We start from the raw sequence: 11,870 nt of genomic DNA, 5'->3' as shown, positions 1-11,870 counted from the left end.
ACGTCTTTCCCTTTGACATAGGAGGCAAAAATTTTTTTCGCTGCACTCTCCGGCCATCTCCATCTTTGCCACATTTTAGGCATGCTTGGTTCCTTGTCTGAGCCTTTACAATTTTTGACTTCGTGTTAGAATTCCCAACATTTATAGCATTTTGGCACCTTCACCTATGGTTTCATTTTACACTACCAGTCCAATTCTAATGCAACCTTTCTCTATAATCCAGTCGCCTCAGGCTTTGTCCATCCTTACACTCGCGGTTTGGCAATCCCCAAACGCTTGCCTGAGTGATATTAGTTGTACACTTTCCCGCCTATCCTCTTTCCTGACCGTATCCTTTATTGCCTCAAGCACCTTTTCTTTGTTACACAGTCCATCTATTATATCCCTCATCTCTCTCGTCTTTTATCCTTCCCCAATTCTCTTATCTTTACATTCTTCAATCTCTATTCTGGACCCCATTTCTTTATTTTTCTAAGAGAAGCTCCCACTTTTGCATTTTCCTGACAGTCGCATATCTGTATCCATGTTCGCACCTTCCTCTTTCTCTCAACTACTGTTTTTTCTGTCTTGTATATCTCTTCTCAAGGGATACAGTGATGCCCAGGCTTACGCCGATAATGGCGTGGTTCTAGTCGCGGGCTGGTTTTTGGACGTGGTATGCGACAGAATGCAGGAAGCCTGTATGATCATATAGAGGTGGTGCGAGGAGATGGGGCTCTCAGTCAACTTAAAGAAGACTGAGATGATCCTATTTACAAGGAGAAGGAAGATAGGTGATTTCAGGGCTCCAATCATGTATGGAAGGCCCCTGACTTTGGTCAGGGAAGTCAAATACTTGGGGGTAATCTTGGACAGCAAACTGTCGTGGGGGCCACAGGTTGAGAGGATTACCCGGAAATCAGTGGCAGCCCTCTGGCAGTTAAGGAAGGTAGTTGGCAAAAACTGGGGACTCAATCCAAGGGTGCTTCACTGGGTGTACACGACGGTGGTCAGGTCGAGGCTACAGTATGGGGCCTTGGTCTGGTGGCCGTGTGTGGACCGGGTGACGGTAGCCAGGAAGTTGGTGAGAATCCAGAGTCTTGCCTGCTTAGGTATTACAGGGGCAATGAGGACGACCCCAACGGCCGCGTTAGAGGTCCTTCTGGGGCTGCCGACCCTTCCTACATGGATTATGAGGGAGGCGATGGCGGCATACCTTAGGATAAGGGACGCCGGCGGTTGGAGATCTAAAAGACGCACTGAGGGCCATGCTGTCGTGGCCCTCAGGGCAGAGAGGGAGATCCCAATATCCGCCATGAGGGTTACGGAAGCAGAGGACCGGCTTAGGTTAGGAAGGAAGTATGTCACCACTTTCCCCTCGAGAGAGCAGTGGAAGCAGGATGGTGATATGTTCTCTCCGGGATCCCTAGTGTGGTATACTGATGGATCTCGGGTAGAAGACGAGTTTTCAGGAGCAGGAATTTATCTGGAAGGCAGCGGCATCCAGGAAAGCTTTTCACTGGGTATGTATGCTACAGTCTTCCAGGCTGAGGTTTTTGCTATTTTGATGGTAGTAAGCAAGGAGGAGGTAAGGAATTGTGCAGAGGAGAAGATTTTTATCTGCTCCGACAGTCAGGCCGCGCTCAGAGCGGTTAGCTCCCCGGGGACTAGGTCTGCCCCTGTCCAAGAATGTGGAGACGCTCTAGAGTCATTGGCCAGACGAAAAGAAGTAGAGTTGGTTTGGGTCCCAGGCTATAGGGGCATCCCCGGTAACGAAAGGGCGGATCAATTAGCTCGTCTTGGGTCCAGGGAACCTGGACAGGGACCTGAACCAATCTTAGGTATCACACGAGGCAGCATTAATGGGGCCCTCAATAAGTGGGCCTATCAAACTTTAGGTCTGGATTGGAGGAGAAATAGAGGATGCAGGCAGGCCCAAAGTTTTATACATGGACCTAGCAAATCCAAGACAAGATGGCTGCTGAGCCTCAGTCGAAGAGCCCTAAACCAAATGGTGGGGGTTCTGACAGGCCACTGCAGACTTAGGAGGCATTTAAGCTTAATAGGAATTGAGGAGGACCCTCTATGCCCGAAATGTGGCGAAGGGGAGGACACCCCTGTCCACCTTCTGGGACAGTGTGCAGCCTTTGGGAGAATAAGACATAAAGTCTTTGGTGCTGAAGAGCTGCAAGGGGTTGAGGTGAGAGACCTTCCATGGACCAAAATCCTGGCGTTCATTAGGGCGTCGGGTAGGTTCGAGGAGGGTCGGAGGCAGAGAGTGGTTAGGTGATGGGACGGCGGGGTAGGCAAAAAGGGCGCACTTGTGGCCTTATTGCCAGGAGGCCGCCCCTTTACTACTACTACTACTTCTGTAATACTTCTTTATGTATACGTACACTCCTCCTGGATGACCACAATTACCGCATTCCTAAATTCCTTCCTCTTTCTCTCAACTACTGTTTTTTCTGTCTTGTATATCTCTTCTCAATATACATTCTAGTATTTTTACGACGTCCTGTTCATTGTTCTTTTCCCTCCCACCCGTCACGGCATGTACTCTCCCCTGTTTATTCATATGCTCCACCAATTTCTGGTGGAGCATATGAATATGATTTCATCCCCTCCTAATTTTTTCCTAATTGAATTTATGTAGGTCTCCCAGTCTTCCCTGCCAATATGGTCTATATCAGATTTTTTTTTCACCTTTTTGTAGTCCTTTTTAGGTCCAGGTCCTCCGGTTTCTTGATAACCACCAGGTCAGCCTCCGGGTCCTTTGCCATAGGATCCACTTTCTCTATTCTGGTTTTTAGGAAGCAGCTTTCGGGCCAACCTGCAATCTCTTTATTTCCTCATAATTTCTAACCTTCTTTATTCTTTCATTTATTTTTCGGCACTAGTTTTCCCCGGTTCTTCGTTTTGAGTTGCCAACTCGTTAGTTTGGATATCCTCTTCATCAGTACTTGCCCCGGTATTTGTCCTTCCCAGGTTTTGTAAAAGGGAGCGGGCTTCCTCAGTTATGATTAATGTCATCAGGCTTCGCAGTTGGACCGATGCCTCTTTAATTTGCTTCTTTGGAATTTGTTTCTTTTGTGAATAACGTGATCTTCCTAACTTTCACATCTATCCTATTTATCGTTTCCGTATTTTTTTGCGAGAAGTTCTCTCCACTTAGCACTTCCCCCTCCGTCTATTCCTCCGTTCTCCTTCTTTTAATTGGTCTTGCTTCCTCTTCGTTTCATGCTAGATCAATTGTACAAACATTTTCCACCAGCGAAACCGGGGCGGACTTGGTTCTTATCCCCTCCAAATCTAATTTCTTAAGGTTCCCAGAGGATCTTCCTTCATTCTCTGTAGGACTCTCCTAAACACCTCACTCCTCTTCTCTTTCTCTCCGTTCCTTTGCATTTCGTGGTCATTGCAGTTGTCTTGTCACCAGTCTTAAATACCTAAGTTTCAAATCTGATCTATTCATCTCGAGAACTTCTTCAATGAGAAGGCTTTATTTTTCTGTTTTGTTTCTGTCTAAACTTGTAAAGGAGGTAATCGATTGTGAGGAATTACTACAGTATAATTTTAATACTTTAGTTGCAAATACCAAGAGCAAATGTTATGTTCGAATTACCATTGTTATCAGTAATTGTTTTCATTTTTTGAACCTGTATTGTACCTGCCTTGTAATTGGGCTCTTTTTAAAATTTGTTAACGTCGTATCGGAATGTGAATTTAAAAAATATTTCTTAAAAAAATTTCTTCTCATATTTGTACTTTTATTAAATGGTATTTAATTTACATTCAAGATTAAGTAATATTATGGAAAAATCTGCGGTTGATTAAATGTCATCATACATTATAATAGCCGTCATTAAATTTCAAAAGAAATGACTAATCGTGGTGTATATAAGAAGAAATTTCTTGTGGTTACAACGGAACATGAAGTACGAAACACGGTATAATTACTGAAAACGTAAAAATTAATAACTAGTAGGCTTATTTAAATGTAATAATATAAAAAATGGAAATGATGCACAGTGAATTTCAAATTATCCTACACATCACTTCTATTTATTTAATGTATATTTCATTATACGAGTATTTGACTAATTTTAAACTTTTACATTATTATAACACTTTGTTGTAGATCATGGCTTCGAATCATTCTTTGTTCTTCAGCCGTATGTCCCGTCGCTTTTTTTTATTAAGGCCTATAAATCGTCGCCATACGGCATGGTCAGGCTGGGCCAATGTGCAATTGGTAAAGCTGGGCCAATATGTGTCCTCCACACGGTATGCCCAATTCTGGCAGTTGCAAGGATAGCGAACTACTACCACATATCTAACAACGTTGGTATAGTTGTGAACATGTCAGTGTATTTTGAGAACCAAATGAATAGTGACGCAGAAGTAGGAGTTTGGTCGCAAGTTATGTACCATATCCTGGTATTCAAGATAAAGGTAGCCTCCAGAGAGTTTTTAATTATTGTCTGTCACGGAGAAGAAGAATAATCGAAAATGCTTTTGGTATAAAAGCTTTAGTTTTCCGGATATTACGAAAGCCAATCTTATTGCAACCAGACAAGGCCTCACTTGTAACAATGACCTGCGTATTGTTACTTAATTTCTTACGAAAAAGTAAAACAACAGCAAAAAATAAGTATATTCCAGGCATCAGGCAATTTATTCCTATTGTTATGATGAACATTTTTTGAGTCCCATATTTTGGGATACGCTTCATATAAGGCCAAAAATTCCAATATGACATTACATATTGTCAATATTTGGTTCCGCCATAGTTCTCCCTCAAGAGTGGTACTAAACTACTAAATGCAAAATTATAACTTGTTACATTGTCTGGACGGGTTTACAATATAAATAAATGCCAAGATCAATGCTCATAAAGAGAAGTTCAGGGTCTACGCGGCCAAGCTGGGCCAACTACACATTGGCCCAGACTGACCATGTCGCGTGGCGACGGCTTAATGGATTTTTACTAATGTGAAAGGGCAGGATTTCAATACGTAATTTGCCTAAAAAATATTTCTAAAATGTGTCATTTTATGGTTTCTATTTGCAAACTATAAAGGATGTCAGGAAAGGAATAAATCATACTTTTATTGAAGTAGCTTTCTTGAACGAAAATAAATCAATTTAGATCATTCATCATGTGAATACACGAAATAAAAAAGTTGACCTGTGCTCGCAAATGGGACCAAATGCTAAAGTATTATTTTTCAGAATTCCTGAAATAGGGGTTATGACGTGATCGATTAATTTTCCATTATATAAAACTTTCTCCATGAAAGAAAATTTTCACGAACTTTTATTGTGAATTTTTTAATATCTGTATGAAGTTTGAAATACCCTGTAGAGGGATATTCACATATTATACCACTCCTATATCTTTTTTCCTTTGTGTACAGAAAAAAGTTATATACGGAAGTTTTAGGAAATAAGTAAATAAAACAAAATATTGTATACAATTTTAAACAGGGTATCTCTGAATTGCATGTACCAGTACGCATAGATTATTATCAGTCAAAATATGACAGTTTAGACCAACTTACGTAAATAAAAAAGTCAACGTCTACTCATATAGCCCTCTCATATGGTAACGCAAAACAATTAATTTATTAGGTACCTGTACATGTAATATGATATACGAAGTGTTTTTGGGGACCCCACTCTCTTGATCACTCCATAATTGTTTTATCCATACGCCTGTGGCTATGTAATTTACATTATTATAAAACAAAATTTCCTTATTACTGAAGTTAGTATGAGTATTCATTATTAGAGAAGGGACACGATACATACGTAAAAGTCAGATACTGTTATGTAATATAAATATGGGAGTGCTCCAGTGCTCCGTTTTGGGCCCTGTACTTTTTCTTCTATATGTTAATAATATTACTAGCCTCAGTGATGAAGCTCACTTTACTCTTTACGCTAATGATACGCCTCTGTTGGTATCTGAAAAATCATGAATTAATATAAAGCAAAAATTGAACTCATTATTTCGAAATTAATTAATTGATTTAATAATATATCATTATATTTTAACTTTTCATTCATTCCTTATATTTCACACAACACAAAAACACATTGATAGTCTCAAACTGACTGATAATGACAACTCTGAATTTCTTGTATAAAATAATTCCAGTTGTAAGTTTTGAGGCATTTACTTGGACTCATATTTAAGTTAGAAAACACATTGTGAATTTTTGTCATCTAAACTAGCTTCTTTTTGTAATATTTTTTAATCTATTAAACGTGTACTCGACCATGATCGTTTACTTAAATTATACATACTATGCACAAGTTGAATGTCGACTAAGGAATGGCATGTGTATGTCTGTATGTATTTATATATGTATATTCTTTATTTATAGTTCATGTGTGTAGTTTATGTGTGTGCATATTTATGTATACAGCGTGTTAATGATAAGTTTTGACAAACTTTAATGTCGTATTCTACGGATGAAAATGAACAAGTTTTGCCCTATAAAAATTTTTGATATGACTCTTCCCTACGTCACTGTTTTGTGTTACAAAAAGTTTGTTATATTTCATACAACGAAAAACAGATTTTAATTAAAAGAATATGGTATTCAATTATACAAATATTGAATTAGCACATATACATTTTACATACCGTAGAGCGAATGGCAGTGCTAAACAAGCTGAACGATTTTATAGACAGACACGACAGATGCGTTGCTTCCCAAGGACAGCATTTTGAACATTTCTTGTGATGTATAGTGTATTGATTTCCCAATTATCTAAAGACAAGTAAATTTTACTAATACTTTATAAGAATACTTTATTGCTATAAATTGATTTTACATTTTAATAACTACGTCACTGGAGTGAATTTTGGAATATGTTATCCATGAACAAACAGTCCCTACTAAAAAAATGTCATCCCCCAAATTTTATCACTAAATATTTTTTGCCAGTGAAGTTACAGGAAAAATCATATAAATATTTGAACCTTTTAACACCCTGTATCTCCGTGGAGAAGCGTCCTATCAAAAATTTTTATAGGGCAAAACTTGATTATTTTCATCGGTAGAAATTGTCGTTAAAGTTTGGCAAAACTTATCATTAACACCCTGTATAATATGTGCTGTTTGTTTCAGTTGTAATGTTTGACTTTTCTTATATATTGTACCATATCTTATAAGAATAAATCGTTTTTTAAATTTGAATTTTGAATCATGGAGGTATCCAAATAAATAATAATAATGCCTTTATTTCCAAGAAGAAAAAGGAAACAGTATTATAAAGCATATCAAATAAATATGTTAGTTTGAAAATCTCAAGGGGAAGTTCACACAAAGTGTGATCTGCTGCTTAAACCTTGAATACATAAATAAATTACATAAATCGAACTGAGAATCAAAACAACAAAAATTTAAAAACTAAAAAAAAAACAAACAGATAAGTAAGTGTCTATGAGGATATATTCTTATGTAAATACAAAATAGGACAGCAGTAATACAAAAATAAGTAAAAATAAGTACAAATAAGTGCAAAGGACATTTAAACATTCATAGATATTAAAAAAAATTTAATTTGAAAGAAATTTAAATCTTTATTTTGAATTAAAAGAAGAACTGTCATCGTTCATTGGACAGAAGTAGAAATAGGATGAGGTAAATATTTTTATCTTAAATTCTGATTAGTTTTTTTTTTATAAAAGTTTTAAATTTATTTATGCTTAACAACGTCACTTCTGAAGAAAGTTTTTTGTACATTTTATATATGTTATAATTAAAGCCTCTTTCAAAGAAAGCAGTTTTATGAGGGGGTAGAGTAAGTAATCCTTTATATCGAATATTTATAATAAAGACATTACTTCGAAAAAAAATTTATTATAAACATAAGGAGGAGTTCTATTTAGTATTAGTTTAGGAAAAAAGCATAGTAAATAAAAATGTCTTCGATTTGTCATTTGTCAATGTAAGTTTATAAGTTTATGTGAAACATGGTCAAACTTCGTTATACCATATATAAATCTAATACATGAATTTTGCATACGTTAGATACGGTTTTTGGGAGTCAGGTCCAAACAAGGCCCGCAGACAGGAGCGCAGTAGTTAAAATGACTTAACACTAATGTTTCAAAGAGCATTTTCTTTGTATTGGGTATAATTAATATAATTTTTGTGAGAATACAGAAGTCTTAATGCAAGATATGATTTTTGTATGAACTTATCAACTTGTTCTCTAAATCTTCATGACTTATCGAAAATTAAACCAAAAATTTTTAACGGTCTCAGAAATGATTAATCTTGAACTAGTCAATTCAATTTTAATTAAATTTTTCAATTTATTTACAATATTCTTATTTCCAAATAAAACAGCGGCTGACTTAGAAGAGTTCAAAACTAATTAATGATTTTTAGAAATATTATAAATACTTTGTAGGTCACTATTAATAGGTATACACAGTGGCCATTTCATAATCTACGGAATTAAATGAATAAAAAGTTGAATATCATCAGCATACATATGAATAGTACAGTGTTTAACAAATTTAACAAACTGATTGGTATAAATGTTGAATAAGATAGCCCCTAAAACAGAGCCTTGTGGAAAACCAGAAGGAATTGTTCTAGGTTTAGATAATTTGTCCCATAACCTTATAGCTTGCGAACGATCCTGTAAATAAGATTGAATAAGTAATAGACTAGACAGTATCTGATTTGGTTTGGGTGAATCGTATATCCACGGAGATATTTGGGTTTTTGGCTTTCAAATATCACTAGAAATGAAAATTTTTCTAAACGTAAAAAAAAACGTAAGTTTAACTTTTGGCGGCACAATATGTTAAAGAAATTCGAAAAATGTCATATTTTTCTTCCTATTTAATTATGTATCTTTTCAAGAGTTGATTTTAGGCGAAAATGGAAGAGGAAAAAAATGTTTGTAATAAATTTTTTTTACAAAATATGACTAGTTACAAATCGAATGAATCATGATTATTATTGTAAAAATCGAAAAAATCGCCTAAAATGGAGTTAAAATTACATTACTTTTTAGGTAATTTTTTTGGGGTCTTTAAATTGGGTATAGGACCTTCGTGTTATGTAGAATCTTCACATTGAATATTCACAAAGTTATTCTAATTGTTTATAAGTACAAAAATTCGACAAATGTTTAAACAAACGCCAGAGCTCTCCTAATTGACGGATTCGAATTTTTCAAAAAGCGTTTGAAAGCTTGAGGGCCCTTCAATATGTGATTAAATTTCCAAGTATCTAAGTGCCTTGGTTTTTCTGCGCAAAATTTTGAAAATGTGTAAAATTTGGATTGCAAAATTATTATGCAAAATCTATCAAACCGATTTTGATGAAATTTGGTGTGATAATTCTACATAACATGAAGTTTTTTTGAGCCAAGTATAAAAGTCCTATACCCAATTTAAATACCCCAAAAAAATTCCCTAAAAAGTATTGTTTTTTAACCCCATTTTTGCGATTTTTTCGATTTTTACCATAATAATCATGATTCATTCGATTTGTAACTAGTCATGTTTTGTAAAAAATTTAATTACAAACATTTTTTTCCTCTTCCATTTTCGCCTAAAATCAACTCTTGAAAAGATACATAATTAAATAGGAAGAAAAATATGACATTTTTCGAATTTTTTTAACATATTGTTCCGTGAAAAGTTATGCCCAATTTTTTTTATGCCCATAGAAAAATTTTCATTTCTAGTGATATTTGAAAGTCAAAAAACCAAAAATCTCCGTGGATATACGATTCACCCAAATATGGACTTTTTGAAACAGATACCGACTGGACTATAAATTAGATTCGTTCTGAGACCCACACGACTAAAGAATGGAAGAGAGTACTTGATAACACCGCCACACAAAAAAAGAAAAGTCGTCTGTACTTTTCATGCGACATAAGTTACTCGTAGTATTTTTGTCTCCTGATCACAAATCCGGTATTAGAATTGAGCTATCACATCACAAGAATTTCCTAACCTCAAACAACAGTGACACTAGTTTCCTTATAAGCCTGGTTTTTTAATTAACCCCACAGAAAACTGTCCAGAGGTGTAAAGGTCTGGGCGGTTATTTCCTCCATTACCAATCCACAAATAAAACCTATTATTTAAATAATTTCGTATTGCTCTGGTTGTATGCGGAGGCGCTCCGTCTTGGTGCCAAATTAAATTGGTATTACAATCAGCGGCAGGTCTTTCAATTTGTTTTCTATTTGATTTTCAAGAAATTGCAGGTCAAATGCTCCAGTCAAAGCACCTTCATAAAATAGTGGGCCAATGATTTTATTTCTCAAAATAACGCACCAAACATTAAACGATGTGCGTCCTTGACTTGGAATTTCCCTATTGCAGTGAGTATTTTCATTTGCCCAGGTATGAGTATTTTTTCTATTAGGTATAAATATCAGCTGTTGTAAAAGTTGCCTCATCAGTCCAAAAAATCTTTTCAAAATAGTTTAGGTAGCCATTTTTCAAGTGCAGCGTTTCTCTGCAGTACTCTAACCGCTGAATTTTTTGATTTTGGATGAGTTTATGGACCGGCTTAGTTTTATAGGGGCGATATTTACATTTATGTAACGTTCTAAAGCAACTCTGAAAGAGGGGGCCACTTGGTAAAAAGAAAAAATACGACTCCCCTAAGTTTGTCTTAAGAATGTATGACCAAATTTTGTTGCATTAATTCGGCACACCCTGTATATGTTTTTTACTCGATTTTAATTCAAACAAATTTAAAAGTCAACTACTCTATCAAACTAGCATTGAATTATACCCCTAACAACCTGTAAACATCTAGTGAGCAATAAACAATTTATTATCCAAAGTAAAAACTAAAAATGATATTTCTGAATATGATGATATTTCTGAATATAATTAATTTAAAAATATATACCCGATACATTGAAATTGTTAAATAATGTAATCATTCCGTAGTAGTATTTTGTAATTTGATGTTCTCTCACTCCCTTTGAAAGATGAACACGTAAAAAATAATTGCCACAGAGATTTTTTTGTTTTCACATTTTACTTAGGGTAGTAGATGCGTGTAAAAATTTAAACGTACAAAAAAGTTACCGAAGAATACTCACAAAGGGTTGTAGTAAAATTGACGCCATGTACGATTTAACCTAATAGGAACATAATCACTGCATAGTTCATGAAGAGAAACTAAGTAACAGAAAAATTTGCTCAAATCGGTTAACTGGGTTCAGGGTTAAGGAGAAAATAAGAAATAAAAAAGAAACTTTAACACCCTGTAACTTTTTTGCGATATTTTTCGTTAAAACAAATTTGGTTAAATAGACACAATTTGAGTTCTAGATTATACCCTTGAAGTATGTAACATTCGTTTGGTCAAAACCTGTAAATAAACATTAAACTTTCAGAAAAAATGACATTTTGTAGCCTATACAAGGTGTTTCAGTTCGAGTGAATCAAACTTTAACCACAAATAGAACTCAATAAATAATTCAGAATTGCCTTATAAAACAAGAGTCTAAGTCTCACCGTTTTCACTGTACAGGGCCGTATTGGTTAGTTTTTAAAATTATATTATTTATGAAATATTTGCTTTTCTTATAACAAATTGATTCAAATTTGATGTGGTGTTAACATTTACACATGTGTATAATTTACTGTAAAATTAACAAATTTTTGTAGGTTAGTGGCGTAGGAATGGATAGCAAAGCGAGATTTTTTACCCCAACTTCTACGCCAATGACCTAATAATCATTTGGGATTCATTTTTAGATTCCGTGGATAATTACATAAAGAAGGTATACTTGTTGAAAATGAAAATAATAATAATATTAATAATAATAATGATAATGATAATGATAATGATAATGATAATGATAATGATAATGATAATGAT

Source organism: Anoplophora glabripennis, unplaced genomic scaffold (genome assembly GCF_000390285.2).
Source record: "Anoplophora glabripennis isolate ALB-LARVAE unplaced genomic scaffold, Agla_2.0 scaffold1232, whole genome shotgun sequence".
Taxonomy (NCBI): Eukaryota; Metazoa; Arthropoda; class Insecta; order Coleoptera; family Cerambycidae; genus Anoplophora; species Anoplophora glabripennis.
This window is presented reverse-complemented; position numbering follows the sequence as displayed.